The 27905-nt window shown below is 39.5% G+C and overlaps 1 protein-coding gene across 3 annotated transcripts in view; it reads right to left on the bottom strand.

Moving 5' to 3' along the window:
* EYA2 (EYA transcriptional coactivator and phosphatase 2) overlaps positions 1-13312 on the bottom strand; it is a 177715-nt gene extending 164403 nt beyond the window's left edge. The window contains exon 1 of one of the 3 annotated variants that reach the window (XM_060772168.2): positions 12968-13312. The gene's annotated coding sequence lies outside the window, so the exon portion shown is untranslated. Of the gene's footprint in view, positions 1-7532; positions 7581-12681; positions 12847-12967 lie in introns of those variants that run through there. The other 2 variants (XM_060772170.2, XM_060772169.2) reach the window with 2 other exon arrangements.
* Between the last annotated feature and the right edge of the window lie 14593 nt (positions 13313-27905).

Below are 27905 nucleotides of genomic sequence, written 5' to 3'. Positions count from 1 at the left end.
TTTGAAATGAATTCTGTGTGTCTGCACTGCCCTCTAATGCAGTTCCAACTAGATAATATGGATTCAGAAACTGCATTAGAGGGCACTGTACATGGGGGTCTTAATTTCACAACAAGAATGCAAGATAAAGCGAACGTTCTCCAGTGCTATGAATACTCGTGAACGCACACACACACACACACACACACACACATCAAATCTATTTTAGCAACTGCCCACAAAATATCAGGTTAACAATTCACACTCGAGAATGAGAGGATCTAGCATTCATAGTGTCATGCTCCCTTTTCAAAATAAGGTCTAATTTACATAGTGTGTAAGAGCTCTGAAGCCAAGATTTGATAGCTTTTACGACGCAATTGTTTCAAATTATTTCTATTTTTTTCTTCAAATGTAGATAAATACATCACAAACCAGCAATGATGACTCACTTTCATTCTAACCTACTGAATATTGCATCTTTCTTACCAAGGGACTAGTTACCAAGGACATTATTTAAATACTCATTTCTTTTCAAGGTTTGTAATGTAATATTAGCTTTACCATTATCTTCTTTTGCTTTTGATTTAATAGTTCCCATGTGTTTTAACAGTGATGTACACAATCTTACTGCCTTTAGGATTTTCTAAAACAACAACACTAAAATCAGATAAACAATGTTTCTTATCAAGAGTCAAGAGAGATTTTTTTTAAAAAATGTATTAATTGAGAGAGGGAAATAATAGACTTCTGTCTATTTTATTTTTCCTTAACTTGGAAAGGTGGACACACAGTGTTCCCTCTTGTCTTAAGGATATAACCTACTGGGTTCTCTTTAAAAAAAGATCCCGTTGAAACTTTACACAAGTATTATAAGTCTTGAAATGTATATGCAAGTTTCATATTCATTTAAAGATAAGGTCTTTATGTCTTTACGTCTTTATAATAAAAGAACAAAGAAGCTTGTACGATGCTGCGCTGTTGGTCACGAACCTCCTGGGTTTCTACGGACAGAGCTCTCTTTCAAAAGTTTTCAAGACAGATTTGTTCACAGAATCTCCAAGATATTTTTGTACCAAATACCCAAATGCACTGAATAAACAAGGAATTTGCACGTTTCTATATTTTTCTCCAACTTCATGAGTCAAGTGCAAATTATGGATGACTGTACTAGCTATTATATGACTCACCCAATTATGCGTTCCTCTTAAGAGACAATTCCTGTATCTGTGCAACTTTAAGAAATAGTTCATGAAACATGAATATATGCCTAAAGATTAATAATTTTTAATGTGTTCAGTGTAAAATGTATACTTTTCTATATACATAAAAACAACACTTTTAGTGGGAGCCATTCAGTGACAATAATTTTGTAACTGAAAATGCAGATACAAATTTAGGATGTCCCTGTGATTGTGACCTATGACGATATTTGTTTATTTACTTTTTATGTCTTCTTTCTCCCAACATTGCATCCAGGAAGGCTTAAACACATCATGTTTATCTAATTGAATATGGAGATTGTGTTAACAAATTTATTTTAATATTTCTTAATAATTAAATTTATTTTAATATTTGTTAATTTATTTGTTAACTTCTGCAAGTTGCTTCTGGTGTGCGAGAATCAGCTGTCTACAAAGACGTCCAGGGAATGCCCGAATGTGTTACTATCCTGCAAGGAGGCTTCTCCCATGTCCCATGGAAGGCGCTGAACAGACTGCGCTATGGCACCACGAAATGCAGAGCTAACTTTAAGAAATGGGGCAACGAAGTGGAGTCCACGACATGCGAGTATGGAGAAGAGCAAACTACAAACTACTTACTACAATGCAGCCTGAGCCCTGCCACATGCATAACGGAGGACCATCTTACAGCAACACCAGAGGCACTTGAAGGAGCCAGCTTCTGGCAAAAGAAATTTAATGTAATGCCAAATTTTTAACTCAATTTCTGGTTTTTCTATACACTATAACTCTATTCTTAATTCGCTTCTGACACAAAAAATAAATATATTTGTTAAATTTATATCCCACCTTCCTACACTGTCACTAAAAATGGAGGCCATTTATGTGTGTGTGTGTGTGTGTGTGTGTGTGTGACAGATCTTATTTTCTGCATATGGATTAACCCAAACATCAGGGAAATTAATATTATAAAGCCACCACCAGACACAGAGTTAGCATAAAGCCTAATTCACTAGAATTTTTTTTCTGTGCAAATCCTACAGAACTAAATAGTTCAATTGCCTAACAGGCAATGTTCTGAGTCTCTCTACAGAGGATGAGAAGATCGGGATATAAAAGTTTAAATAATAATAAATGTGATATTCAATAAAATAGAAATGAACTTTTGGTAGATTATACACATTGATTGGTAGATTATACACATTGTCACACACACATACACACAACCAAATACTGTCACAACAACATGCAGGGATTGGAAAGAAAACTGGCTTACTTATTTAGACAAATTATTGAGTAAAGTTAATGAAATGGAAGCCATTAATGAAGACATTTATTTCAGTCTCGCATTCTCTTAAATGGAAATGATGCTTCTGTGCTAGTAGTCAGAACATATACAATATGAAGTAGTATCCCCACTAATATCAAATAAATATGTTTGTATGGAATGCCAGGTGTGAAGACTTAAGCAACGCAATTTAACCAGAAGTCGCTGTCTGGTGTTTATTTGTTCCACAAAAGTAAAAGAAAGCAAGTTTGAGAAAACATGAAAAAAGACTCTGAAATAGAAAATGAACCAGTCCTTTTGGTGTCTGTTTTTAAAAAGCACAAGTCACAATTCTATGCACTGTTTTGCACACTCAAACTCAACACAATTTACTTTAGATCGATGTGCATAAACTGAAAGTATTCATAAGTCCCACTGACTTCAATTGTTTAAATGCTCCATTAACAGCAGTTGTGTCTATTCATATACAAAAAGCACAAATAGGACAATAGTCCCACCCCCTGCTAAATAGGCTTTCCTCATGTCAAAAACATAAAAAAATTTGAAAGTTCAATAAATCAAACCATTTGCATTACAACAGAACTAGAGTGCACTGAAGTGCAACAGTAGACCTAAATTAAGACATAACATAAAATAGTGTATAAATATTTAATGAGGTACTTGTGGTTACATTTTTTTTTGCACAGTGGCAAATTCAAATTGGCAAATTTCTGTTCAAAATGTAATTCCTCTCTTTCTTTAAAAAAATGGATTCTACTTTTTGTTTCTTTTTCTTTAATTTCACTCAATTGGGTTAAACCCTTGTGCTGGCAGGACTGCTGACCAAAAGGTTGGTGGTTCAAATCCAGGAAGCTGGGTGAGCTCCTCCCTGTGAGCTCCAGCTTCTTTTGATCTGTTTTGATAGATTGGTATGAGTTTTAATTGTTTACATGCTTAGAGTGTTTATACTTTTATGAAATGTGCTTTATTGTTACCTGTGTGGCATTGAATTTTTGCCAGCTTTCTAAGCCACCTTGAGTCCCTTCTTGGGTTGAGAAAGGCAGAGTAGAAATTAAGTTAATAAATAAATAAATAAATAATCATGTGGGGACATGGGAGAAGCCTCCCACAGAATGGTAAAACATCCAGGCATCCCCCAGACAGTGTCCTTGCAGATGGCCAGTTCTCTCACACCAGAAGTGACTTGCAGTTTCTCAAGTCACTCCTGACATGAAAAAAAAATTCAATTGGTATTTATTTTATTTTCCTGAAGCAGTTGCAATGCCCTTAGGGTTGGAAACCACTGCTCAAATTCATTCATGAATCCTGAATCACGTGGTCCTACATATTTTCATTGTGCTTCTGATCTACTCCATTGTCTTATTTCCTGTGTACATGATCGGCATCATCCACACAGCTAAACAAATATGATCCTCATCAAAACTATGATACGTATCAGGATAACAGGATAATGTCCTCCTTAAATCAGAGACTTATGAAAACGCTATAAGGTCTATCTTATGCTATTGTAACCAATACCATCTTTGGATTTGGTTGATTTCTAATCCCTCTAAGTCAGGCATGGGCAAACTTGGGCCCTCCAGGTGTTTTGGACTTCAACTCCCACAATTCCTAACAGCCTCAGGCCCCTTCCTTTCCCCCCTCAGCCGCTTAAGCGGCTGAGGGGGGAAAGGAAAGGGCCTGAGGCTGTTAGGAATTGTGGGAGTTGAAGTCCAAAACACCTGGAAGGCCAAAGTTTGCCCATGCCTGCTCTAAGTGATAACTTTTGTCTCATTGTTTTTATTTTTCAAAGAAAGATCCACAATATCTTTGTATACATGCGCAACACTTAACTTAAACCAACAACAATATTGTTTCTAAGGAAGAAAGGAAAAAAAATCTAGAACTGTTCCATGAAAAGTTGCTTATTTAACCCTCTTTCCTCTGGTAAAATTATAGGACAGCAAGCAACCACTAGTCATTTCTACAACTGATAAAGGATCTAAGCCCCCAAGGTACAGTCACAGCTGACAAGCCACTGGCCTCATTATTTCTTCACCACCACCAATTCGGGAGATTTATCTGCACCTGATTAGAAGCAGGATGTTTGTTAAACACCATTAAAGGAATTAAGATCTATAAATAAAGATTATATATTGTTCTCAACAATTTGGTGCCTGCTTCTCAATTGTTTTTTAATGGAAAGTTGAGCTCCTAAAAAGGCAGAAAAAAGGAAATAAACAGATAAACAAAACAAAAAAGAAGAAAAGGGAGAGAAAGCCATTTTCTCTGGTCAGTCACTGTTTTTGTTTTGCTAAGCTTTGTTTTTCAGGTGAATATTCTTCATAAAGTATGCTTTAAAGGGTTGTTGGTAGAAACCCTTACTCAGTCGCCCAACACACTAGATAAAAAATCCACTTAAAATCTGTTTTCAGCCTCCTGCAGAATTCTGAGATTTGTAGTTTAAGGAGGAGACTTTAACAGCTTCACTAAACTACAAACCCCAGAATTTTGCAGGAGGCTGAAACCAGATTTTAAGGGGATTTTTTTCTCTAGTGTGATGACGTGTGTATGTATACACTATTAAACAGTTTGTGGTAACTTAATGTTTAATTAAGCAGCATTTATGATTACAAAACAGCAATATGTATCAAAACCAGAACGGAGATAATGGATACTATAACAATGAACTTGTCATGTTGCTTTGGGAGTTGTAGAGGACACATTATTTATTTATTTATTTATTTATTTATTTATTTGCTGTATTTGAAAACTGCCCTTCTCAGTCTTCCGGCAAGTTGAGGTGGTTCACAAGGCAAAAGTTATGTTATATTTCCCTTCTGCTGCTCTGGAGTCTAGGACACAGAACAATGGCTTCAAACGACAGGAAAGGAGGTTCCACCTGAACCTGAGGAAGAACTTCCAAACTGTCAGAGCTGTTCAGCAGTGGAACTCTCTGCCTCGGAGTCTGGTGGAGGCTCTTTCTTTTGAGGTTTTTAAACAGAGGCTGGATGGCCAACTATCAGGGGTGCTTTGAATGTGATTTTCCTGCTTCTTGGCAGGGGGTTGGATTGGATAGCCCATGAGGTCTGGTCTGACTCTATGATTCTATGACACCGAAGTGAAACTCTTAATTTATTTATAAATATATATTAGAGATTTGCTAATAATGGACAATGTAGTTGTACGCTTGAGAGGAGAACTATTAGAGAACATTGTTAATGAAAGCCACCAGTGAATCAGCATCTCAATGTAAAATTTAACTAAAAATGTACGTAGAGAAACCTATAAGACAGTAGACAAGGAGGAAGTGGATACTGTGAACCACCCTGAATATTCTTTGGGGCTATACAGGGCAGTATACAAACACTGCAAATAAATAAATAAATAAATAATACTAATTTAGAGCCTATGATGCCTTTATATGTTCTATGCAAATAGAAGACTATGACCCCTTAAAGGAAAGCTATTCTCCGAGAAATGATTATGGAACACGAATAGCTGGAAAAATTGCACTATACACAACAAACAACTACAAATGTATGTCTATTTCAATAAATAAATAAATATGAATTAAAATATTTATTTATTTAATTTGTATATTGCTTTGCTTATCCCTGGGGAGACAGGACTCAAACTGGTCCACAACAAAGGAAATGGCAAAATCCAATGCCTAAAATACATCACATAACTAAAATAGCATATAACAATTGATTAAAACCAGCAACACCAAAAATCAACTGGGTATCTCCCACTGCCCTTTTATACATATAATCAAGACTATGGTATCTAAAGCATTTATTTACAACATACCAATTCACCTAAAAGGTAAATCTTTGTTTGTATTTGCCCTTATCTTGTGACAGTTCACTTTTTTTTTAATTGCAGCATATGAACTAACTGGAATAAGCTGTTTTGTTGATCCGCTGATTTTAACAGGAGGGAGTTGAGGATATATTAGTATGTTTACAGATATTATTCTAACAAAATTTCACCCACAACATTTAAGTTAAAATGATGCCATAATGGTTTGAGTGTTGGACTAGGGCTACATAAGATTGGGGTTCAAATATCCACTTAAGCACGGAAACCAACTGAAAAACCCTGCGCAAGTCATGCACCGCTCTCCGTCGGAGAGGAAGACAACAACAAACCCCTTCTGAATAAACCATGCCAAGAAAACCTGCAATTTAAGCTGAACAGCTTCATACCAAGTATTTGATCTGAATTATTTTAACTTGAAGTTGGGGGTGGAAATCCATTTGCACACAGATACAATTATGTTTTCTAATTCATATACATCTTTGAGATACAGTTCCTCAAAAAATGTCGTGGCAACAGATTTCTCATTAGATTATTACATCCTGTGACTTTCATATACAAACAGATTACAGGAAGATATTAGTGATTGGTCACTTTAGGCTTAGATGTTACCTGGGGATGTCCTATTTTATCTGAAGGTCACTAACAAAATCAGTAAGAGAAGAAATGAAGCAATACTTTATGGGAACTGTAATTAGTAACAAAGCTACTATTCATTTATGGAAGTAAACAGACCGATGGGCAATACTATACAATGTATTTTCGAAGGCTTTCATTGCCAGAATCACTGGGTTGTTATAAGTTTTTCAGGCTGTATGGCCATGTTCCAGAAGCATTCTCTCCTAGCGATTCACCTGCATCTATTGCAGGCATCCAATACTATACAAATTCACTGTTAAATATTATTTACATTTACTGAATTCTATATGGTTTGCACTGAGTAAATGTCTATGGGACAGCAGTGCTAGTTAATACAGAACAATCGTGACTAGATCAAACATTTTTCTCTCTCCACCCATGTACATATCTCAATTATTTTAAAGCTTGTCCATGGAAATTAGTTATAACTGGTAAACACAAGGACAAACAGTTCCAAGATTCATGCTTTCTAAGGCCAAATGAACTTGGAGACAATGCCAATAATCACTGAAACAAGTTGTTCTCTCTGGGGTAATACAGTTAGTACTTCATCTTCAGGTGTCATCATGAAGTCATCTTGATACAATTTTCCAGAAAATGCTAGGCAACCATAGAAATACTTATTGATATTGTTTTCTTACCCTCCTCAGCAAAGCAGCTCCAAGTTTATCCCTTCATACACGGCTTGGGTCTATGTTAAACAAGAGGTCTGGGCAGGTTCAGCCACCTGGTGATGTTACAAAGCCATGCAGCTAGACCCACCCTCCTGACAAGAAGTAATGACAAAACTTAGGAAGATAAAACCTACGATCTGCGCACAGCAACAATCACTGTGCATTTAGTTGCCTCCAGATATACATTGCGCAAGTTATTGTCTCTGCCGATTGTACCCCTTGAATATAAACCACTAACACCTTCCAATTTGGAGCCCCCAGTGGCGCAATGGGTTAAACCCTTGTGCCAGCAGGACTGCTGACTGAAAGGTCGAAGGTTTGAACCCAGGGAGTGGGGTGAGCTCCTGTCTGTCAGCTCCAGCTTCTCATATGGGGACATGAGAGAAACCTCCCACAGAATGGTAAAACATCTGAGCAACATCTTTGCAGATGGCCAATTCTCTAACACTAGAAGCTCCTGATACAAAAAAAGAAAATCTTCAAATTTTATTACCAAAGGCCACTGAAATGTAGCCAGTCTTCAAAATACAATAGTATTTCAAAAGCTCGTATTTCATTTAGAGTAATTTAAGAGAAAGGGGATAAAATACTATGTCTATGCCACAATGACACAAAAATGAGCAGGTCGGCACAACTAACTCATTTTAAAGCAAAATGGAAAGTATAGGGGACAACCGGTTAAAAGAGTACATTCTAGTCTTAAATTAATCTTCAAAATGCCAGCTCACTTATCAAGACCTGTCCACAGAAGCATCTAAATATACAAAGGAAATGTAGTTGCTATTCAAAGCAATTTCATCCAAGGTCTATTCTATTGAGACAACTGAACGCCACAACCAAGCTCTGAGCCACACACCTGATACTGTGTGAGCAATCAGTGTTGATTCCAAACTACAGAATGATGAATCTGCTTAACAGTTTACCCTACACACTCATTATTTCATCCAAAGGAATATATCCATCTAAAAAAGATTAGTTGAGATATTCAGTATATATTGTGATATTCAGATAGTTGAGACATTATATGAATAATATACTTCTCTGGATTTAAACATTTACTCTTACAGTCACAAGCCTGTTATGTATAAATCATGCTAACCGTTTCTCTCCTCACACTAACTTACTTTCTAGTTTGTAAACAAGTCCTCATTTTAATGTTAAATATCCTCCTCTCTTAAGTATACACCATATTATTATGTATGAATTATAAGGGAATAGAAAAACTTCAATCTTCTATATGTGTTTCAAGCAAAAATCATTATGACTGTTGCCATACTAGAAGAGACTAAAATGTTATACCCTATAGTAAATATTTGCTGTTTACAATACAAGAAACACCTTTAAAGATGACACAATGTGTTTTTCTGGACAAAAGACTTCAGAAAATGGGTATGATCAAATGGCCAGTCATTTGTCTTTGATATGTACTTTAACCAAAAATTTTAGTACTAATACTATATTAAAATGGACTAAAGTATAGTCAACTGACATTTGCCATTATGTGCTTTAATCAAAACTTATAGTACTATAAGTTTTGATTTACTTATAGTAAAATGGATTAAATTATAGTCAACGGACATTTGCTATTATGCGCTTTAACCAAAACTTATAGTACTAATACTATACTAAAATGGACTAAAGTATTGTACCTTATAGTAAATTGACATTTGTCATTATAATTCAAAAGACACCCTTGAAGATTAAGCTATGCATTTTTCTAAACAAAAGACAAACGAAAATATATTTGCCATAACTGCCAATCATTTGCAACTTTACTGCAATTTTTTAAAATAGGATTTTTCCTCCTACTTACTTTGCAGTAAGCGGAGGAATATGGGGGAAAAAATCCTTTATGTGCTGAATGCCAGTGAGGAAGACAAAAAACATAAAGCTTATGTACAGTCAAGCTGGATGTCCCATGTACATGGTCAGTAACATCTATAGCAGGCATGGGCAAACTTCGGCCCTCCAGATGTTTTGGACTTCAACTCCCACAATTTCTAACAGCTTACTAGTTTTTAGGAATTGTGGGAGTTGAAATCCGAAACACAGGGAGTGCTGAAGTCTTCCCATGCATTATCCATAGGATTGATGGTGTTACAAAATTTTCAAAAACACTTCATCCAGAACTTATGAAAACAGGAGCAATCACCAGTCATAAACATGTCATTCACATTGTTCTCTAAACAAAGCGAGACTTTTTAAAAATCCATAGTATCGCAGGCTAATTATTTGTTCCTTCACTGACTTATTCATGTTTCTGAAACAAAATATTTTTATTTAATGGTTAATCTACAAAGTTGTTGCACCCGGCTGAAACTCTATACCAAGAAACTGGACAAAACACCTGAAATGCCATGGATATGAGAGTCCACAAATGAAAAAGGACAGAATCAATATTCACCTACTCAAGATGACGCAAGACATTTGGTAAGCCTTCCGCAAAGGCATTCAACATGCAGAGAAAAAATTCCGTATGTTTTGAACAAAAGCTAGCTACACAAAAAGACCACTGGTATATTTTTAAAAGGTATATTTTGGCAGACTATAATAATATAATAACTTTATTTTTATACCCCGCTTCCATCTCCCTGGAGTGACTCGGGGAAGCTTACACGGGACGAGTCTGAACAAACATAGTTAAAATATAACACACTAAAGTACAAAAACAACAGCATAAACAACAGCATACATAAACAACATAAACATACACAAACAGCAGACTATCTCAAATGCAATGCTACAGAGCTAGAAATAGAGAGCAAATCAAAGTTTGCAGTAAGTTAGAATATGAAAAGTAATAAAAATCCAGCACAGACTAATAAATAACATAGAGGAAGGAATAGAAACAGATCTTTAACTATAGATGATGTATGGGCAAACATTGGCCTTTCAGGTGTTTTGGACTCCGACTCCCACCATTCCTATCAGCCTCAGGCCCCTTCCTTAAGCGGCTGAGGGGGAAAAGGAAGGGGCCTGAGGCTGTTAGGAATGGTGGGACTTGGAGTCCAAAACACCCAGAGGGCCAAAGTTTGCCCATGCCTCATCTATAGACTTAGTATTCCTTATCTGTGAATCTGAAAGACTCCAAAAATGGAAACTATCCAAACTGGTGGTTGAGGGAGCAATACCTGTGGTTTTGGATGATTCAATGTTCACAAACTTTGTTGCGTGCATACACACACAAAAGTTATTGGAAAACCCTGTATACAACTATCTGCATGTAGTGAATATGGGGCAGAAATGAATTTTGAGTATAGACTTGGGTCCCATCTCCAAGGCGCCGCATTAGATAAATGCAAATATTCCCAAATCCAAAACATTCCTGGTCGCAAGCCTTTCGGCCAAGGAAGACTCAACCTGCACACTTTTTTCAGCCACAAGGATTGAGACCCCTTCCACACAGCTGAATAAAATCCCACACTATTATCCACTCTGAACTGGGATATATGGCAGTGTGGACTCAGGGTCCTTCCACACAGCCCTATTTCTCAGAATATCAAAGCAGGAAATCCCACAATTTCTTCTTTGAACTGAGTTATCTGAATCCACACTGACATATATTCCAGTCCAGTGGGATTTTCTGCCTTGATATTCTGGAATATAGGGCTGTGTGGAAGGACCCTCAGACAACCCAATTCAAAGCAGATATTGTGGGATTTTCTGCCTTGATATTCGAGGTTATATGGCTGTGCGGAAGGGCCCACAGAAAAAAGTTCCCACTGACTTCCCTTAGCAGATTCCCAGATTAGTTTAATGTTTACACTTTATTTTATTTTTCTGGTTATTTAATATTTAATGTTTATTTTACTTAAGTGATATTTGTCTTTACTCTTCTAATGTAGCACAAATCCTATGTAAAATCATGCTACATATTTTTGACATTAATATTGAAATCTGAAATATATACAGAAAGTCTTTACTTTGTAAATGGGTGCAAATTTGGATGGGAAATAGGTGGAAACATATTTCAGGTTTGTAAGAAAAATCAGTGGAAACTTATAAAGTGAAGGAAACCAATGGAAGAAGAAAATGTTGCGTTCTCATGCTTTCTTTCCCCCAGCAAAGCGGAAATGGGTTGTTGTGGGTTTTTTGGGCTGCATGGCCATGTTCTAGAAGCATTCTCTCCTGGTGTTTCGCCTGCATCTGTGGCAAGCAACCTCTGAGGAAAGAATGCTTCTAGAACATGGCCATGCAGCCCGAAAAACCTACAACAACCCAGTGATTCGGGCCATGAAAACCTTCGACAATACAAAGCAGGAATGTTGGAAGAGGCCACTTTGCAGAAGCGCTCAACTCTCACTCATCACACTAGAGACAAAAAAAAAATCCACTTACAATCCTGCAGAATTCTGGATTTTTTCTCTTGTCAATCACTGTTGCTAAGCCTTGTTTTTCAGGTGGATATTCTTCATAAAGTGTGCTTTAAAGGGTTGTTGGTAGAAACCCTTACTCAGTAGCCCAACATACTAGAGAAAAAATCCACTTAAAATCTGGTTTCAGCCTCCTGCAGAATTCTGGGCTTTGTAGTTTAGGGAGGAGCCTTTAACAGCCTCCCTAAACTACAAACCCCAGAATTCTGCAGGAGGCTGAAACCGGATTGTAAGTGGATTTTTTCCTCTAGTAAGTGTGATGAAGTAACTACTACTTAGCAAAAGCGCCTTTCCTTTTGGGACCGTCACGGAAGGGGAGTCCCTTCGCTCCCAGACTTTCCAAGAAAGGTGCCTGGGGCAGAAGGTAAGGTCTGGGCTTTTTGGGAGCACCTGAGAGACGAAGAAGCTGGGAGCCGAAGCTTTCGTGGATTGAATGAAGCGCGCTTCCTCCAAAGAGGACAGAAGTGAGGGGTTCCCAAACAGCCATCCCTTCGCTTCTGCTCCCAACTTCTTCTCTTCCTCCAAGGTGCTTCGGGAGCCTTCCCCAAACGAGGAAGGAGGAAGAGGACAGGGAGAGAGAAAAGTGGAGCATCTCCCGTCCCTTTCTGCCTTCTCAGTCCCGTCTCCAAGGCTATTCGGGAGCCTTTTGGGGCAAACCTGGCGTCTCTTCCCCAAAAGGAAGGAGAGAAAGAGGGAATCACATAAATAGCGGGGCAAAAGAAGTATCTCCCGTCTTTTCTTACCCCTAACCTTTTCCTCAAAGGAGGACGCGAGGGAGGAAGAGGACAGGGAGAGAGAGAAGAGGAGCATCTCCCGTCCCTTTCTGCCTTCTCAGTCCCGTCTCCAAGGCTCTCGGTGCAAACCTGGCGCCTCTTTCCCCAAAAGGAAGGGGAGAAAGAAGGAGCCGCACGAGTAGCTGGGCAAAGGAAGCATCTCCCGTAACTTTTCCTCCCGAAGGTGCTCCTCTTCCCCCAAAAGAGGAAGCCGGCGCCCCAAATTGGGGGGCATCTCCCTCTGGACTCAACTCACCGCAGGCTGCCGCAGGGCTCCCAGGTGGCCCCCTTCCTCCCGCTCCGCCAGGAAGAGGAGAAGGCCGGCGAGGCTTCCGCGGGGAAGAAAAGTCCTCCTCTCCGGAGCCAAGCGGCTCAGGCGGGCCCGGGGAAGCGGTGAGAGGGAGGACTCCTCATGCTCCACGGCTCTCGCCCTCCTCTCAAGTTCAGCCCGGTTTGGGGTTCTTTTCCACGGACGCCGGAGGCAGACGGAGCCCCAGGTCTTCGGTGGGAGGATGAGGCAGACAAGCAAGGAAGGAAGGAAGGAAGAGGGAGGCGGGAGGAGAGGAGAGGAGAGCAGCACACCGAGGGAAGGGAAGGGAGGGGAAGGGAGGGGGCGATAAGGCGCGCAAAGAGATGGGCGAGCGATGGAGAGGCAGCGCAGGGAGGGGGGTGAGCAGAGAGAGGATTTTGGAGGGGATGCGACCCCTTGGAGGAGTTGCTTGGCTGTCCTTTCCGAAGCTAAGTCGAATTCATCAGTGGAGTTTTCTGAGGCTGAGAGTCTGAGACTCGCACACGGACCCCCATCTATCTACACATGGGACTGCATTATGAGTTAAGCTGAAGGTAACGTTTTCCCCTTGACATTAAGACTAGGTCTGTCCCACTCTGGGGTGGTGGTTGGTGGTGCACTCCATTTCTAAGCCGAAGAGCCGGCATTGTCCGTAGACACCTTCCCACAGAAGCAGGACCTATTGATCTACTCACATTTGCATGTTTTTGAACTGCTGGGTTGGCAGAAGCTGGAGCTAACAGTGGAAGCTCACTCCGCTCCCCAGATTCAAACGGCCAACCTTACAGTCTGCAAGATCCACAGCTCAGCGACTGCATGGAGCACCATTAACTTCCTGCCGAAGTGGTACCTATTGATCTACTCACATTTGCATGTTTTTGAACTGCTAGGTTGGCAGAAGCTGGGGCTAACAGCTGGAGCTCACCCCGCTCCCCAGATTCGAACAGCAAACATTTCAGTCCGCAAGGTCTGCAGCTCAGCAACTGCATGGAGCGCTATTATCTTCCTGCCGAAGTGGTACCTATTCATCTACTCACATTTGCTTGTTTTCGAACTGCTAGGTTAGCAGAAGCTGGGGCTAACAGCAGGAGCTCACCCCACTCCCCGGATTTGAACCACCAACTTTCAGTCAGCAAGTTCGACAGCTCAGCAACTGCATGGAGCACTGTTATCTTCTCACTGGAGCAGTACCTATTGATCTACACACATTTGCATGTTTTTGTACTGCTAGGTTGGCAGAAGCTGGGGCTAACAGCAGGAGCTTATCCCACTCTCCAGATTCGAACTACTGACCTTTTGGTCAGCAAGTTCCACAGCTCAGCTGTTTAACCCACTCCACCACTAGGGGCTGGTATAATGAGACTCATTATATGAGCCTAAACTGGCGAGTTCAGTGCAGTTAAATTCATTATAAGAGTTTATACCAGGCATGGGCAGACTTCATGATGACATATTTTGGAGACAGGAGATTGAGACAGTCTCAATACCAAATGCATCGATGTTTCATATGCACTTCATCCACGGAGCCTGGAAATCATTTTGTATAATATTTGAATATCACTTTGTGCATGAAACAAAGTTTGTGTTCATTAAACCACAAGAAAGCAAAAGTTTCTATCTCAACCATCCATTTGGGGAATTTTGGATTTTGGAGTATTTTGGAATTTGGAATTCCAGATGAGGAATGCTCCACCTATATCGGGCCTGGGCAAACTTGGACCCTCCGGGTGTTTTGGATGAGTTGAAGTCCAAAACACCCAGAGGGTCCAAGTTTGCCCAGGCCTGGCTACACTGACCCTATGTAAGTTTGGAAGGGAAATAGGTGAAAACTTATTTCTGTTTTGTAGGGAAACTCAAGAGAATGGGAAAGAAGTGCATGTGTGCAGTGTAAGTAGAGAGGCCATAGCCTCTCAGTGGGCTTCACTTTCCATAGTCGAACACAGGTTGTGTAGTACCCTTTATTCAGAAATCTGGGATGCTCCAAAATTGCCTGAGATGCTTTTTGATCGTTCAACATGTAAAACTTTGTTTCATGCACAAACTTTATTTAAAAGCTTGTGTATAAAATTCCTTTCAGACAATGTGTATGAGAAATATATTAAACACACTTGTGTCGACCAAGGTCCCATCTTCAAAATATCTCATCAGAGGGTGGGGGGGAATCCCAGCCAATTTCTGTTCCCAAGCATTTCGGATGAGAAATGCCTGTCTTGGTTGTCCTGTTGCCTAATGCTCAAGAAGGTTCTCCCTCGGTTTCTTTGGTGGTGTAAGGTATCCAAGAGCATCAAAGTGCACAAGAACAGTCCCAGATTTACTAGCTCGATTCACTTCAAGATTTGGTTTTGTTTCTTCTCTACTCTTGCCTCTCACCGTGTTTTTTTTATTGTAACTTTAGGCATGGAACCTAAACTCAGACCGTCAAGTCTCACTCTTTTCCTCAAAGCTAAGTTTTGTTGATATATCAGTGGAGCTTTTTAAATGGCTTCTTTCCCCATGTCGGAGTGACTTGCAATCTATGCTTTGTGTCGCCGAGTTCGCTCCAGTCTCCTAAGGGAGATGGGCTTCAAAGGCTAGGAAAAGGCAAGCGTAAATGGGCTGCCCAGAAAGACAGAGGTCACCCTGCCAGGCTTGGAGGGAGAATGTTGTTGGCAAAGTACAGTACTGGTCAGTTATCCCAGATTTTTGAATTTTGAAATGCCTGTAAGTACAAATGTGCATGTATGTGTACATGATGATACATTTTGGAGACAGAACCCAAGTCTCAATATCAATGGATAGGTGTTTCATATACACTTCATACATGTAGCCTGAGGATCGTTTTGCATGATATTTTAGTATAATTTTGTGCATGAAACAAAGTTTGTGTACATTACACTACAAGAAAGCAAAAGTTTCTAGCTCAGCCATCCGTGTGGACAATTTTAGATTTTGGACTATTTTGGAATTTGCAATTACAGATAAGGAATACTCTGTCTATAGAAAACTTGGGCCCTTTGGGTGTTTTGGACTTTTCCCACAATTCCTAACATCCACAGGCCCTTTCCTTAAGTGGCTGAGGGGGAAAAGGAAGGGGCCCGAGGTTGTTGGGAATGGTGGGAGTTGAAGTCCAAAACACCAGGAGGGCCAAAGTTTGCTGATGTCTGACCTATACTCAAATTGCCAAAGTACAGCTGCAGGGAGTTCCAATTTTTGACTTTGACTTTTTTGACTTTGACAATTACTGAATATCGAATAGGGAAACCTTGCCTTCATTTTAAGCAAAGGAGCCCCTGGTGGTACAGTGGATTAAACCCTTGTGTCAGCAGTTTGAATCAGGGAGAGTGGGTTGAGCTTCCTCTGTCAGCTCCCCATCCAGGGACATAAGAGAAGCCTCCCACAGGATGGTAAAACATAAATCATCTAGACATCTCCTGAGCAATATTCTTGCAGACGACCCCTGGGCAACTTCCTTGCAAACAGCCAATTCTCTCACACCAGAAGTGAAGTCCAGTTCCTCAAGTTGCTTCTGACATGAATTTTTTTTACTAAAATGTATTCATACAGCATAAAACTCTTTGTCTACAGATATGGCATGCAACATAACCCACAAACTATGTTATCTAAATGTTTCAAAAACTACAATATACTTTATTAATTATCAAACAACAGAAACAAAAATAGATCCCAGTTGCTTTTCCATGATGCGTTATTGAGGGAGATCAAACTTCACAGACAATAAGAGGAAAACAGTGGTTTCTGTTTACAAAGAAAACGGGCACATACATCCACAATCTTGATATACTTATCTCCCAGTTCGTCAAAATGTTAGATTTTGTGAGAATTGGTCCAAATTTTTTTGCAATTCTCTATGGAGTGTTTTCTTTTCTTTCATTTGTACTTAATGTAAAACTTGATGTTGGCAAAAAAATAGCAATTTCTTTCAGATGGAACATGAAAAGCATTATGATTTTATACCACAGAATTTGGAAATCTATTTTGTAGAAAATGAAGGGACTACAAAAACAAAAAACAAAACAAAACAAAAACCATAAGAGCTTACGGATGTAATATACCCCTGCAGTCCACTTCATTCATTCCAGGTTCTGAAAGTTCAGCACAAACTTTATGGTAACCAGGTAGCTGGTTTTGCTATCAGTTCCTATGTTTCAGAACAATCTGAATGTGAAATGAGTGAAAAATTGGGGAGTGTGGAGGATGAGAAGTAGTAGGAGAAGAAGTAAAGCTTGGCATGATGTTGAAGGCTTTCGTGGTCAGAATCGCTGTGGTGGTGTGTGCTTGCCAGGCTGTATGGCCATGTTCTAGCAGCCTTCTCTCCTGACATTTTGTCTACATTTGTGGCTAGCATCTTCCTCTGAAGATGCCATCCATAGATGCAGGCAAAAGGTTGGGAGCTAGAATATGGCCATACAGCCCAGAAAGCACACAACCCTCCAACACAGCATGATGCCCTGGGCAACATCCTTGCAGATGGCCAATTCTTTCACACCAGAAGTGACTTGCAGTTTCCCAAGTTGCTCCTCACATGAAAAACAAAACAGTGGGCTTTTGAAATCAGACTAAGAACTTCATGAGATTAGACAGAGGGTTGTATGTGGCCCAAGAGCCATGGGTTGCTGACCCTTGCCACTGAAGCATCTTGTTGAAACAGTAATTTGTTTCTATAGTTAGTACAATAGAATAGCCAAGTTTTTGTCCATAATGACATTAGGCCATAAGAAAACACATGGTGGATGCAAGGATCTGAAACAGGCAAATGTATATACAGTTTTTGCAGACAGTGATGCTATATGAGAAGGAGTAAAAAAAAGTTCAGGAATACGAATTTATATGACCTAATGGTAAAAATACTTTTTAATACCAAATATGGAAATCTGTTACTTTTGCAGTGTGAAAGCCAAACCCACCTCCTGTTACCCTTTTCCTAAGAGATTTTTAAAGGTTTCTTTTTTAGTATTTTAGCACTAATCCACTCAATCTTGGGTTGACTTGCAGCTGGATTCCAGCCATCTGCTTCTATTTTCTCAATAGCTGACTATTTAAGTGGTTTCCAAATGCTCAGCTTTAATTGCGAGCAATAGGCATTTTTACTTGCATCTATTTTAAATTAATTAGCATATGCAAATTAGCAATGGCCAAAGGAGACATTGCAGCTGCAATCCAATCCAACTGCTCATTCATTATTTTGGCAGTCTTACCTTACTCAGGGGACCATTCTATTTTAAGTCTAGACCATCATTCAAATACATTTAAATTAATTGCCATATGCAAAAGAGGAGCTGTCTAAAGAGAAGTCATACCTCAATCCAGTGTTTCATCTACAGTTGTATCCCACAGTTCCTTAGAACAATTATCACAGCCATAGCATTTTTTATTTCTATGTATGGTTGTGAAAAATGGACAGTGATAACATTGGAAATAGCAACCTTCTCAAGCCTCCCCTAGCTATTTGTTATATATATAATTGCTTACTGTATTGTATGTGTGTATTGGTTTGCAATTTTACCTAACCTTGTTGTTATGGGATGAGCTGCAGACCATGCAATCAGGTCTGGACATGTTCAGGACTGAGACTCGATTTTAGATCAGTGTTTGCTTCGAGAAGCCTGTAGAGAAGTGTTTCCTTTAGACTTCAGAGATCGTCGAAGCCATTAGACTTTTAGAGAGAGTAGAAGCCATCTGTTTGCATCAGAAATTGTGAGTACAGTTATATAGTTTAGACTTCAGTAAGATGTTTACTTAAAGACTCCTTTGGACCATGGACTATTGATTCTAAGGAAAATGCCCAGTGTTACCTACACAGAGAAACAACTTAAAATCCTATTGTAACTGGATTCATAAGCAAAATGCCTGTATACTGTATACATGAAATTTGTGAGTAAACCAACTCTGTTACTTTTAAAGAAGACTGTTTATTTTATCTCTTGAGAACATGGTTTAAAGACAAATATACTTTAAGGAAGAGTAGATGTTTTTGGGCAACTTCAAATAACACTTCTGAAACTCTGCTAAATTAATGTTTTTTGTGCCCTGGCACGTCTTTGTCCCTGACAGTTCAAAGACATACCTAGGTACATCAGTTTAACATCTGAGATACCTATCTGCCTTGCACAAATGCTGTTGAACATTACTTTTCAAAAGGTTGTGACTTCTAACAAGGTCATCCCTTTCCAGTGACCAGTGATTTTCCAAAAAGGTTATGAATCCCATTTCCCAAATGGTTATGGAGAGTCACATTTTCCAAAAGATAAACTCATAGGAAGAAAACCAATTTATTTGAAGTGTGGAGAAAACTTATACAGATATTGTAGAGTGCTATAAAGAAAAATAAATGGCCCAATCAAGGAAGCTACAGCCATGAGTTTGCAAGACCTGAGCAGGGCAGTTGATGATTAGTACTCTTGGAGGTCTTTCATTCATAAAATTACATGAAAAAACAACAACAGCAATCTAACATAACCAAGTATGGCATCAGTTAGGGAAAGATTGCTGGCTCCCCACATCAGATGATGACTTATACATGAAAGAAAACCTTCAACAAGGGATGGTGGGGCTGGATTCTGTACTCATCTCACAGTCCTTACTAAAGCATGGAATTTAAAATAATTGAACAGTAATCCTTTATAGTCATATATTGGTTATGTCTTCATTTGCTGACTGCTGTTACTTTGCTTTCTATAAGGGTAGTGGCAACCTTGAAAAGTATGTTTTGCAGATTTAAAAACAAGTTTTGCACATCAGTCATTAAACACTCTGACAGAAGATTCCCAAAGGGCCCTAAAATCACTAATCCATGTGAAATGATCCCAAGACAAGGTCAGGGAGAGACTGTCAGTGCTACCAGCGAATTGATGCTTCCCTTACTCTTGAGAAGGAACTCTGAGGCTGACTGTCAAATATAGAGGTTTTTCCCTAGAGTGCTGTGGGGTTCAGATAGAGGCAGATTAATGCTTTCCAAAGGGTTGTCATAGAAGTGGTGTTGGTTTTTCTGGAATACCTCTCTGCCATGTGAATGGGAAACTCAAGCACCAATAGAGGAGTGTGAAAAAAAGGTGAGAAAGCTTCAGTATTAGATTTGCATTCCTTTCAGTCCTGCTATACTCATTCTGCAGGCTCTACTACCTTTCATTAAACATCAGATGCAAGTTGCACACAATGTATACATGTGTGAAAGCATTCAAAACCATCCATGATCTTTATATTGCAGTTACAATATCCTGGATAGGTCGCATGCTGGTGCACCTTTCACTCATTCCTGGTGGAAAAGAAGAAACAAAGGAAGACTTGTGGCTGCTCCTCTGAAAAGAAAAGGAAAGGAAAGAGAACAGTGTTTAAATGACACTCTACTATGTCATCACACAAGAGAATGAATCCACTTTAAAGGAGGTTGCTGCCTCCTGCAGAATTCTGGGCTTTGTAGTTTAGGAAGGAGCCTTTAACAGCCTTCCTAAACTACTGGTTTCTGCAGGAGGCAGAAATCAGATTCTCTAGTGTGATGAAGTAGCTGTCAGGGAAAGACATGGCATGGGGAAAGCAAAGCATGGCATGGGGAAAAGATTAGACTTCCCCAACTCCAAGTATATTAGCGAAGATGTTGCATGGTTACTACAGCAGGTAGTGGTTCTCTTTTAAATCTTGAATACATTTTGTTTGTATTTATCTATATTTTAGGCATTTATCAATTTTATGTGGATAATCTGCTTTGATCATCTGGATTATATGGCAGAGTAGAAGGGACTCTAGATTCTCAAGTTAACTCATTTAGAATTTATGTTGGAGTTAGAATCCAGCCTGTTTAGAAGGCTGTGGTATGATTTAGCTAAAACCTAAATAAGGGGGGGGGGAGGGGAAAGGTTGGTGAGTTTTGGCCTATAATTCCCAGAAATCCCAGCCAGTTTACCAGCTGTTAGGATTTCTGGGAGTTGAAGGTCAAAACATCTGGGGAACCCCAGGTTGAGAATCACGGTCTTAAGATGACCATTACTTTGGACATGTAGTGTTCAGTACATTCTGAATCATAAAAACAGCACCTTTCTACACTGTTGAACTGGATTATATGGGTTTGTAATCCAGTTCAAAGAAGATAATGTGGATTATCTGCTTTGATAATCCACATTATATGGCAGTAAGGGACCACTGACCATTTTACCTTGTTGATTATTTTAAAAAATCAGGACAGAAATAAGTGATACGAACTCCTAGTATTATCCTAGTTCCACTACAAGTTGAGTATCATTATCTGAAATGCTTGGATAAAAAAATGTTTTTAAAATACTTGTATTTGCATATATGTACATCATGAGATATATTGGAGATGGGACTCAAGTTTAAACTCAAAATTCGTGCTATGTTTCATATAAGCCTTATACACAAAATCTGAAGGCAAATTTATACAATATTTCTAATAAGCTTGTGTGTTAAACAAAATTTGTGTACATTGATCCACCAGAAGGCAAAGCTGTTAGTATTTCAGCCAACTTTATGAACAATTTTGGATTTCAGAGTATGTATTTTGGATTCTGGAATTCCAGGTAAGAAATGGCCCTGGGACTATAGGACTGGCATATCCCAATTGCCCATGCAGCCCAACTTCCAGAAAGCCAATCCATCTTCCAGAAGTCATTCCTTCCTTGGTGCTCTGACTTTTCAGTCTCTACGGTTCCTTTTAATGCCCTTGTTCTCCAAAGACATAATATGTTCAAACAAAAAAATGGCACTTCTTCAAAGAGAAGACTCTCCTCTGGAAAGAAGGATGCATTTTGGATAAGGGATCCCCCCCCCCCCCCCCGGACCCTGATTGTAAATTTGTGGATTTCTCAGGGCTCTCTTTTTAATATGCGCTACATATGTATTTATGTATATAAATGGAGGCAACACGAGACAAAGTCAGAAGGCTGAGCCAATTCCTCAGAGCAGAGGAGTGACTAAATATTTTGTTGCTTTGCTTTTTGCTGTCATTGAATTCAGAACATTTGTAACTCATAAACAAAATGCATGTTAGCCATTAAAGTTCAAAATTAGACTAGCAGTAAAAAGTAATCTGAGAGGAGGATAGCAGCTACTGATACTATTGATGCTGTTCTTCAAACATATGGTTCCCAATAATTAACACAACACACAAAAATAAGAAGCCTACGACGAATGGATGCCTGAGCTTTTCATTGCTAACTGATTAAATATACTCTTTCTTTTTTCCCTGATACTTTCACACAGTCAAAATTTTCTTCTGGACAGCTGGAAAACTAAACCAGCCCAGAGCCAATTTCATGGTTGGCATGTTCTGTAAATATAGGGCATGACTGTCAAGTAGTGATCAGATATGGGTAATCTTTCTACAAAAATTCAAATGGAACATTTTGCTGCAGATTTCCAATGAATACACAAAATGTATGTCTTGTCTTGTCTTGTCTTTTGCCATGGTTAAATTCTTGGGGGCAATTGTTATCTTTCTGATGCTTTGGGCCAACAGTTCCCATCAGCCCAAGTTAACCAACAGTGAAGGTTTATGGGACATGTGGACCAATAATATGTAGAAGAGCACAGTTCCCTGATTTATGCAGCTTCTGGCCAAGATAGAAATCAAATTAATCATTTGACCAGTCTTGCATTGTTTTTTTCCTTTACTAAATACCAATAAGTGGCATCTAAATCAGGATTATGGCACAAGTCAAGAGAGTTTCAATTCTTTTCTCTTGCTCCACTTCCAATCTGGATTTCTTTTCCTCCTCCCCATACAATTTGCACTAGTAGGGAAACTCCCATTGGATAATCACAAAATATTTCCTTCAGGGCAATAGACAGCCAAGGGAGGAGGCAGGAAAATATATTCTCATTTTTCATAATTCAGTTCCCTCCCTATAGACTCTAGATGTTAAATGATTGGGTAGTTGCATGCAGGTTGTATATAATACACATGCATGAAAACTCAATTTGATTAGTAGATTAACAGGCAAAGCAAACACATCACTACATATACATCATTTCATGTGCTGGTGAGGCCAGTCTCTCTAGTTTGGAAAAAATATTTTGAATTGCAACTCAGGTATATAATTAATTTTTGCACTATAATATATTCCTTAATGAATCAAGCACATAGTTGTTTAGCTGATTTCTGCAGTGAACGCTGTCAGCATGGATTGCCCTGGGGCATTACCTGGACAGCATCTCCACAGCCAAATAATGTGGACTCAACGCTCAGCTGATGGTAGGAGTCCACAAGCCATTGGGTGGGATTTGCAGCAGAGCCACTGCATCCAGCCATTAATCCAGATCTACAGAACACAGGATTTACATCAATGCTTTCTCGAGTGTTCCCAAAGTTTTGGAGGTGTGGACAGCTGGGTCAGACTTTATCCAGTCTGATACACTGTCAAAGGACTCACAACTATCTCTGGCAGTAAGCAACTTGCTTTCTGGCAATATCGATTTTCTGCTGATGTCATTTCCAGTACTGAGTCATGCGATCAGAAATGAAGTTGCCAGCAAGCCTCCTGAAGGGAGCTACTTGCTGGCAGTGATACAATGACACCAGTGGCCTTGATTCACCCTGAAACTGGCTGGCCATGCAGACAATCAAAGGGCTCTGAGGATGCTCCTGGGCTGAACTTGAGCAGCTCCAGAGCCCTTTACACCAGATGTATTTGATAGATATAGATGTGACTTTGGAATACACAAAGGAGTAATGCTCTGGTGATGGGTCAGATGAGAGGTTTCAACTGGATCCCTTCCCTTTCTAACTGGGATGATAGGTCAAGCCAATTATCAGTATAGAAAAACAGATTGCAGCCTGAGCCAGTGAATAAATTGAATTATATCAGAGACAAATGGACTGTAAACTACCAGCATTTTTGGGATGCAGGGATTCTTCACATGGTTATTGCATGGCTAGTAGTAAATGTTCACCTTCCTAAGTTAGTTGCAATGGTCTAAGTATGATTTACACAGTTGTAATTCACCAATAGGGTCCCAGCCCATGTTTTGAAAACTGTTAAAAATCCAAAGTACTGCTTCTCAGAAAGACCAGTAAAAAGATATGGTTAATAGAGCATTTTAAAACAATTGTTCCAATGTCAGCATTTGTTTTATTCAGCTGATTTTGCAGTTGTCTCCCATTTTTTCTCTCCCACTGGGACTACTTCCAGTGGACTGAAATGTAAATATAATACAGGTCACAATTACCGAGTACATTACAAGTAGCAGGTTACACTTCAAAACCTTTGGTTCACAGAGCACGAGACAATCCATCATTTTTATTATTCTAAAGGGCTGAAAAGGCTTTAGAAACTTTGCCTAGGAAGCAATATAGATTCAGAACAGCTGGACATGGTTCCTTCTCATATTACAATAGTTTAATATGGAGCTGTATTTTGTAGTAAAAAGCTTGGACTTTCTGGATTTTTTTAAACAGTGGAAATCCATTTCTTAACAAAACTTTTTTTTAACAGAAACAAATTTTTCAGACATTCTAAGTGCAAGGTTTTTATTTAGTATCTCACATTAACAGTGTTATGGTTGTTATTATTTAGCTATTTTAAGATATTATGACCTATGTCATTTTGTTGCCACTGGTAGAATACAAAATAGCATACATCCTGTCTCTACCAAATTACAATAAATTGTACCAAAAACCAACCATGTTATTTTGGTACATTAAATAAAAATCCCCACAGGACCTCTTTGCATTACCGATAGTACAGCTAAGGTTTTTTTTTTCTTTTTTTGAAACTCCAAATTGTTTCTAATTTATGGCGTCCTGAAGGTGAGACTATCATAGGGTTGTCTTGGCAAGGCTTTTTCATAATGGGTTTGCCTTTCTCTAAGACTGAGAGTGTGACTTGCCAGAGGTCACCCAATGTGTTTCCATGGTTGAATAGGGATTTGAATCCTGGTCTCCCAGAGTCCTAATCCAGCACTCAAGCCACTACACCACAATGACTTTCATAGCCAAATCTATATGAAATATATTGGGGGTTTTTCACAGCCCCCGGTGGCACAATGGGTTAAACCCTTGTGCTGGCAGGACTGAAAACCAACAGGTCAGAGGTTCGAATACTGGGAGACTGCAGATGAGCTCCCTCTGTCAGTTCCAGCTCTCCATGTGGGGACATGAGAGAAGCCTTCTATAAGGACAGTAAAACATCAAAATATCCGGGCGTTCCCTGGGCAACTTCCTTGCAGATGGCCAATTCTCTCACACCAGGAGTGACTTGCAGTTTTTCAAGTCGCTCCTGACACACACACACACACAAAAACCATCCATGATATGTTGCTTTGAGGCAACTGCTTCTCTCTGCCTATTGTTTGAAGTGGGGAGGGGGCTGCCATTGAAATGCAAGGCATTCCTGGATTTACTACTTCACTCCACCTGACATCCCTCATCCGTATCTATTATCTGTATTCATGAGTAAGAAAAAAAAATCTCACCATGTTAATTACATCCACACAATTTTGGCCCTTGCTCCTTGATAAACATACTTAGGAGCAGACTAAGTTAACCAGAAAGTTCATGCACAGGACAGAAAGTGTTTTCTAAGGCTAAGGTTATAACATTTCTGCTTTTTGGAAGACCACAGTGTTTGTTGAAGTTATGGAAAAACAATTCTTTGTAAAATGCTATTCCCCAATGTCAGTTCCAGTCTTGGTCATTTTCCACCGAGGCATGCAACTTCCCAATTTGCTTTCCCCCAAGAGCTCCCAAGCCGAACTTTACTCACATTGTGGTCTCTCTCTTCTTTTGTTTTTTAAAACGACCCCCCCCCCCCTCTTTACTGCCAAACAAAGTGTTGTTTTTGTTCCCCTCCAGACTCATCTTCTGAAAGCACTGAAGCATGTTGAATACAGGCAAGTAATTTGTCCCTGCAGGCGGTCTGTGTCTTTATTAAAAATTACAAGGTGGGAATCCATAGCTCGGCTGAGAGAGAACATATGTTGAAACTGTGAACTAAGGAGACAATGGGCTGCAGCTAATTTGATTCACTTATTGCTAATAATAGAGGGAGCCCTTGTTTTTCTTCTTTCTGTGTGTCTTCTCTTTTCACTTTCTTTCACTCCTAGGATCAAATCATAACTGTTTGTAATTGCAATTATCTCTACATTACAATTATGTCTACAATGGCAAAAAAAGGAGAACTCACTCAGAAGACAGAACTGGTTGTCCAGATGATGGATGGCTACTTATTTTCTTGTTGTTACCCCAACTTTACTTCAAGCTAAGCAAAGCTAGGGGAAAGTCTGTGGTTTCCAGAAACTCTGGAGTAGTTTTGGTTTCTTTTGCTGTGTGGAGAGCTGGATCTCTACATGGCAGAAGCCGCACCATGCCCCTTCACAATGTGAAGGGGGAGAGCTACTTTTCCTTGTTGGTCACATATCTGGGTGTCCTTTTTGAAACACAGCAGATGTGATGGCATACTAGGCAGGCTTTCCATGGTGCTCTGAGGCAGCCAAGGAAACAGCAGTAGTAGCACTGAAACAGGACAGGTTGGGCCAGCTGGCCTCTGTGGACAATTGTGGTGTCACACATGATTTGGTCCAATTATGGTCAATCCAGACACCCTAGAAGCTCCAAGCATGCCCTAGATCAGTGGTTCTCAACCTGTGGGTCCCTAGGTATTTTGGCCTATGACTTCCAGAAATCTCAGCCAGTTTACCAGCTTTTAGGATTTCTGGGAGTTGAAGGCCAAAACATCTGGGGACCCACAGGTTGAGAACCACTGCCATAGATAAAGCAGCCAGTGTAGACATGTCCTCAGCCAAGAACACAGTGATTAAAGATGCTAAGGATGCATAATAGCCTAATTGGAAGGGAGACGTATTTTAAAGGGCTTTACTGTGAGAATCTTTAAAATACTATCTCACATGCTACTTGACAAACAATGGTCTTCCTCTCAAAACTAATCATGAGTAGCATGGTATGAAGAAGTAGAAGGAAGAAGCCAAGTGTCTCCTGGACTGGCATGTAAATCCAGTTTTAATGTTGTCATGTTAGAATATGTCAACCCAGTTCTTGCCCATATGTCATCTTTGGTAAATGTTGACACTTGAAATATTTCTTTAAAAAATAAGTGGCTGCTTGAAAATGATGAAACTTTTATTTATTTTTTCTTGTGGTCACCTCATATTTCCAAATTATGGCACAATGGGTTAAACCCTTGTGCTGGAAGGACTGAAGATCACAGGTTCAAATCTGGGGAGAGCATGGGTGAGCTCCCTCTGTCAGCTCCAGCTCCCCATGCGGGGACATGATAGAAGCCTCCCACAAGGATGGTAAAACATCAAAACATCTGGGCATCTAGGGTAGAAATGAAGTTAATAAATAAATAAATAAATAAATTCTCATGTGTGGACATGAGAGAAACCTCCCACAGGATGGTAAAACATTGAGGCGTTCCCCAGGCAATGTCCTTGGAGATGACCAATTCTTTCACACCAGAAGCAACTTGCAGTTTCTTAAGTCACTCCTGACACAAAAAATGCAATTACACTACATCACCATTCACAGTTTAGAAATAGCACAAATGAGAATGAAGTCTTTAGCCCTTCTCTGTGTTCCTATTGCTTCTTCCATCCTTTTCCCCCTTCCAGAGTAGGTACATGTTTGACAGTGGTGTTATTGGCCTCTGTAATATTTCTCCCAGAGCAGATGTGGGGACAGAATTGGCATTTGGGTTTGGGGCAGGGTCCAGTTCCTGTATTATCATCTAAGTTATGTATTCTATTGTAAGTGAGTAGTTTTGTAGGATTTGGATACTGTTTGTAGTATCTGTTTCTCCTTTTTATGCTGTGAAAGACAAATACAAATGCTTATTTGAAAATGCACAGCTCAGTATGCTAAAACATTTTATGCATGATTTTCTATAAACTTTTGTATTTTGAAAGACCTTGAAAAATCCTGTAAGGATGTGTGAAGAAC

Source organism: Anolis sagrei, chromosome 4 (assembly GCF_037176765.1).
Source record: "Anolis sagrei isolate rAnoSag1 chromosome 4, rAnoSag1.mat, whole genome shotgun sequence".
Taxonomy (NCBI): Eukaryota; Metazoa; Chordata; class Lepidosauria; order Squamata; family Dactyloidae; genus Anolis; species Anolis sagrei.
Note: the sequence above shows the minus strand (reverse complement) of the source record. Positions and strands in the feature narration are given on the sequence as shown.